Source organism: Triticum aestivum, chromosome 4A, assembly GCF_018294505.1.
Source record: "Triticum aestivum cultivar Chinese Spring chromosome 4A, IWGSC CS RefSeq v2.1, whole genome shotgun sequence".
Classification (NCBI taxonomy): Eukaryota; Viridiplantae; Streptophyta; class Magnoliopsida; order Poales; family Poaceae; genus Triticum; species Triticum aestivum.
In genome coordinates, this window is record NC_057803.1 from 310,351,399 (window position 1) to 310,357,612 (window position 6,214).

Here is a 6,214-nt window from a genome sequence, read left to right on the forward strand (position 1 = left end):
CTATCCTGTCTTTTGTTCTTCCTCCTTTTTTCTTCTCTTCTCTAGCCTGGCCCTCCTTTTATATTTCAAGGGGTACTGCAATGGCTTCGATGCTAAGTAAGTGCTCTGGGTCCAACTAGCTAGGTAAGGTATGATACGTTTCCAACGTATCTATATATTTTTATTGTTCCATGTTATTATAGTATCAATCTTGCATGTTTTATATGCATTTATATGCTATTTTATATCATTTATTGGACTAGCCTATATTAACCTAGTGCCTAGTGCCAGTTGCTATTTTTTGCTTGTTTTTTGGCTTTTTAGAAAATTAGTACCAAATGATGTCCAAACGCGATGAAACTTTATGATGATTTTTCTTTGACTAGAAGGGACCTCCCGAGAAGTTTCGGGAGGAGGCCAGAAGAGCTACGACTGATCCACAAGCTCATAGGGCATGCCCTAGGGGAGTAGGCATGCCCCTTGAGCTTGTGCCCCCCTGGAGCACCCCTTGACCTAATTCCACCTCTATAAATTTATAAATATTACCAAACTTACAGAGCCACCCGAAACACTTTTTCTCTGCCACAAGCTTCTGTTCTTCCGCGATCCCATCCAGACATCTGTTTGGGTACTCTGCCAAAACGGGAATCGATCATGGAGGGCTTCTACATCATCCTTGTTTCCTTCTGATGATTTGTGAGTAGTTCACCATTGACCTACCGGTCCATAGCTAGATGGCTTCTTCTCTCTCTTTGATCTTCAATTCCATGTTCTCCTCGGTGTTCTTGGAGTTCAATCTGATGTAACCTTCTTTTGTGGTGTGTTTGTTGGGATTCGATGAATTATGGGTTTATAATCTGAATATTCATGAGAAGTAATTGAGTCTTTTCGGAACTTTATAGCTTTGTATTTCTCTCTGATCTATCAGTTTGGTTTGGCCAACTAGATTGATTTATCTTCAGTGGGAGAGGTGCTTTGTGATGGATTCAATCTTGCGGTGCTCTATATCCAAGTGATAAAAGGGGACAAGACACGTATTTGTATTGTTTCCATTTAATGTCAAATGATAGAGTTTATTCATATTTGTCGGTGTACTAGAGTAGGGGTACCCTAGTACCCCGAACTTGTGCACGGGCGGTCGCAGCATCCCGCGGCAAGGCTTGCCGGGTGACCGCCAAGACCCTCTGTGGTTCCCTTGAAGACCATTCAAGAACAAAGTACTCAAACCAAGGCCCCGGCAAGAGGAGCTTGCCGGGAAAGCCAACCCAGGCCCCGGCAAGAGGATCTTGCCGGGAAGAGACAAGACCCCAGTAAGAGGAGCTTGCCGGGAAGGCCACTCAAGGCATACCAAGAAATCTTGCCGCGACGCGCCTTGCGTCCCGGCAAGGCCCGGTGAGCAACAAGCTCCCAAACACGACAAGACGACGATCGCGGCAAGGAGCTTGCCGCGGGAAACCCCCACTTCGTGCCTGCGCTCCAGCACACCTGCTAACGTGTCGCTCTAGGACTCTCCCAAGCACACGTGGCAGGAGGCCGTGCAGCTGGGGGTGCGCGGTGGCAAGCGGAGATGAAGAGAAGGCCATCGTGGCAAACGGTGGCGCTCCTAACGGTCACTTTTTGCACTGTTTAGGCAACTCAGACAGGCATTCAATGACCCTGTCCCCTGCCGTCAGAGTTAGGTAGGGTGCACTGTATCCACAGTAGCGGTAGCTACACCTACCGCACCCTTTTCCATTTTACCCTTCTAGTCTACGTTGCCACCTGTCGGTGACCCCTTGAAAGTATAAAAGGAGGCCCAAGCGCAACGTAGAAGGGGTGGGGTTCGGCTCATTCGAAACACCAGGAACACTCTCATGCTCGGTCTAGCAGCGTCCATCGCTCCTGAGCAAGAATTCAATACACACAAACAAGCAGCAGTAGGGTTTTACGCATCCGTGCGGCCCGAAGCTGGGTAAAAACCGCTCGCGTGTACCACCTCGATCCGCTCTTTGTGCGGCCTCCGCCCCCCTCCGAACCGAAAGGGGCCCTGTCCCCATAGGTGTTGGTGGATCAGCTTCCCCGACATCTTTGGCGCGCCAGGTAGGGGGCGTCGAGATCGTGCGAACCCGATCCGGCGTGCACGCGAGCTAAATCTTCATCGTCTTCATCGACATGCCACCAAAGAAGAAGGATTCGGAGGCAGCTGTTCCGTCTGCGTCGCTTTCACCGCCTCCGGAGCAAATGGGTGGTGGAGTGGACGCCGGTGGAAGAATGGGCGCCGACGAGGGAGCCCTCAGTGCGGCCAAGTCCAAGGTCAAGGCGGCACAGACCTCGGCGTCCATGGGCGCACCACGTCCCTCTCAGGAGGCGCGGGACCAGCAGCGTCATGGCATTCGCAGCGCCATACGTCCGCTGGGCCAAGATCAAGCTGGTGGTTCTCGTGGCGCTCAAGACCAACATGCACGTCAACATGCTGGCTCGAGCGAAGTACGGTCGCCTGGACGGGGCACTGCTCCTTCTAACGTGGTTAGGATTCCGAGCACGCCCCGCTCCTCGCACCATTCACCTCCGCCGCCCACCACTCCAGCAGAAGCCTTGGCGCGAGCTCAACTGCTCCTAGACTATCCTTCGACGGCGGACAAGACCGACGAATGGAGGGCCACTATCCAGAGCCTCATCGGCTTCGCCAACAGCGACACTGCGCGGCAACCAAGCACCTCGCTGCCGCGGCAACCAAGCACCTCGCTGCCGCGGCAGGACAGCCGGACACGAGCCAATGGCAACAAGACTGGGGGAGGTGCGACTTCCATGCACTCTCCACTACGAAGACCAAAATCGCCGACTTGCCGGGTCCACCCCGACAGCGGCTCCACCGCGTCGTCGGACCCGCGAGCTCATCGCGACCAGCGCCAAGTTCTCCATGAACGACAACAAGAAGACGCTCGAACCCGCATCGAGCGCCAAAGAGAAGCGCGACGTCAATCCGACAAGCGCGCTGGGCCCTCTGTTGACATGCATGCGCCAGGGGAACCAGGCGATCTGCCGTACGCGGTAGGTTGTCCTGCGTTCACCCGTGAGCTGCGGCAAGTCCAGTGGCCCAGCACAAAGAATTTCAAACCAGACGTACCAGAGAAGTACGACGGCAAGACGCATCCGTCGGAGTTTCTCAGCATCTACACCATCGCGGTGCAGGCTGCCGGGGGACGGGACGACAAGATCCTTGCCAACTACTTCCCGCTGGTACTCAAGCCCAACGCCAGGTCCTGGCTCATGCACTTGCCGGACAATTCCATCTCCTCTTGGGCAGATTTACGCCATCAGTTTGTCGGCGCCTTTACAGGCGGCCACAAGCCACATGGCTAAGAGAGCGATCTTCATCTGCTCGCCCAGAAGGAAGGAGAACCACTACGCAAGTACATTCAGAGATTCAGCCGTGTACAGCACAACATCCCAGACGTCCACCCCGCCGCGATCATCAGCGCGTTCCATCATAACGTGCGAAACCGAAGGATGAGGGAGGAGATGGCGATGTGTAAGATCAGAGACGTCAGCGAGCTTTACGCCCTGGCCGACAAGTGTGCACGCACTGAAGAGGGGAGAAGGCTCCCCGGAGAGAGTATAGGAGCAGGAGGATCCGACAGTGAGGATGCCGCCCCGACAAGGAAAGGCCGGCGGCGGAACAACAGAAAGAAAAAGGGCAAGGAAGTGCTAGCTGTCGAGCAGACCGGCAACGGAGGTGGCGCCAAGGAAGCTAAAGCTGGTGGCTCCGACAAGGAGGCCCAGCCTGTGGCGGCCGCCGACAAGCAGGACAACTCCGGCAAGCAGTATTGCAAGATCCACCGCACCAAGGGCCACGATCTCCAGAGTTGCAAGAAGGTTGAGCAGCTCGTTGAACTGCAGAAAGCTGAATACGAGCGATGCGACAAGGAGAAGGCCCAGGAAGGAACTGGTGGATCTGGCAAGAAACGTCCCAGTCGGGGAGGACGCCGCGGCAAGGCCAAGCAGCGGCAAGGAGATAGGCCTCCCCGTGGCCGCGACAAGGATGAAGACGATGACGATGATGAAGACGTGGATGATGATGAGGCCGATGAGCAGGAATTTCAGAAAGCTACAGAGGTCCTGTGCGTTGACGGTGGTGCTTCTCTACATACTTCGCACCACCAACTCAAGCAGTAGATGCGGGAGGTTAATGCAGCGGAACCATCCGTAGAGTCACGCAAGCCTCTGAAATGGTCCAGCACGCCTCTCATCTTCGACATTGAGGATCACCCTGATCGCGTAACTGCGGTCAGGTGCTTGCCGATGTTGGTTTCACCAACTATCCGCAACCTCAAGGTCACGAAGATGCTAGTTGATGGCGGGGCCGGCTTGAATCTGATCTCCTCCGCGGTCCTTCAGAAACTCCAGATCCCTGACAGTGAGCTCGAAGAGACCGGCACATTCCAAGGAATCAACCCGGGAAGGAGCAAGCCGAAGGGGAAGATCATGCTGCCGGTCACATTTGGCAGCGAGCTGAATTTCAGAACTGAGAGGGTCACATTTGACGTTGCCGATTTTCCATTGCCCTACAATGGGATCCTTGGCCGTCCAGCGCTCGCCAAGTTTATGGCAGCCTCTCACTATGCATACAACATGCTCAAGATGCCAGGCCCGATAAGTGTCATCTATGTCCCCGGCGACAAGAAGGATGCCCTTATCTGCGCCGACAAGATCTACCGGGAAGCAGCAGCCGCAGCTGATCACAACACACTTGCCGCTGAAGCTCCCGGGGGGAAGAAGAAGACAAAGTCCGGCAAGAGCTCTGATGCCCACTCCGGCAAGCGCACCTCTTCGGAGTGCTGCGCTACCGTCGGGGATGCACCATCGAGCTCCACCGGCAAGTGCAGGAAGACGATGGCAGCTCCACCCGAGACCAAGAAGGTGTCCGCCAAGAAGGACGGCACTGGTGGTACCTTCACCATCAGTGCCACGCTTGACCCCAAATAGGAAAGCGCGCTCATTGCTTCCCTGCGGGCGAATGTCGACGTGTTTGCATGGCAACCGTCTGATATTCCCGGTGTTCCCAGGAAAGTGATCGAGCACCACCTTGCCGTCTGTCCTCATGCGCGTCCCATCAAGCAGAGAGTTAGGAAGCAAGCGGTGGAGCGCCAAGAGTTCATTGCAGAAGAGATCAGGAAATTGGAAGCAGCAGGCCTTGTCAGAGGAGTGCTCCATCCCACGTGGTTGGCCAATCCTGTAGTCGTGCGCAAGGCGAACGGGAAATGGAGACTTTGTATAGACTTCACTGATGTCAATAAAGTTTGTCCCAAAGATCCATTTCCCTTGCCGCGCATTGACCAGATTGTTGACTCCACAGCTGGATGTGATTTGCTTTCATTTCTTGATGCATACTCAGGATACCATCAGATCTTCATGGCAGAAGAGGATGAGGAAAAAACCGCATTTATCACCCCTTGTGGCACATACTGTTTTGTACGGATGCCCTTTGGGTTGAAGAATGCTGGTTCAACATTTGCAAGGGTAGTCCATGTCGCTTTTGAGCCACAGATACACAGAAATGTGGAAGCCTACATGGATGATATAGTGGTCAAGAGCAAGGACAAGGCTACCCTGATCCAAGATTTAGATGAAACTTTTGCAAATCTGCGCAAGATCAACCTCAAGCTCAACCCCGAAAAGTGCGTGTTTGGAGTCCCTTCCGGCAAGCTTCTCGGGTTCTTTGTGTCTCAGCGGGGAATTGAAGCCAACCCCGACAAGATCAAGGCCATCGAGCAGATTGAAGCACCGAAGCGCGTCAAGGATGTGCGAAGGCTTGCCGGTTGCGTGGATGCTCTCAGCAGGTTTATCTCTAAGTCTGCTGAGCGCACCCTGCCGTTTTTCAAAATATTGAAAAAGGCAGGTCCAATGAAATGGACTCCAGAAGCGGAGGCCATGCTACAGGACTTGAAGAGGTACCTGTCCTCCACTCCAATACTTGTCGCACCTAAGCCACAAGAGAAGTTGTTGCTATATCTGGCAGCAACCAATCAAGTGGTTAGTGCTGCGTTAGTAGCGGAGAGGGAGGCGGATGATGAGCTAGCGACCGCGACAAGTGAATCCAGCGACAAGCAGGGGGCTTCTCCGACAAGCTCTGGTCCCGACAAAGATGAATCTGCGCAGACGTGCAAGGAGGTGCAGAAGAAGATGGTGCAGCGCCCAGTTTACTTTGTCAGCTCCCTTCTCCAGGGGGCTAGGTCGAGGCACATGAGATAACAGT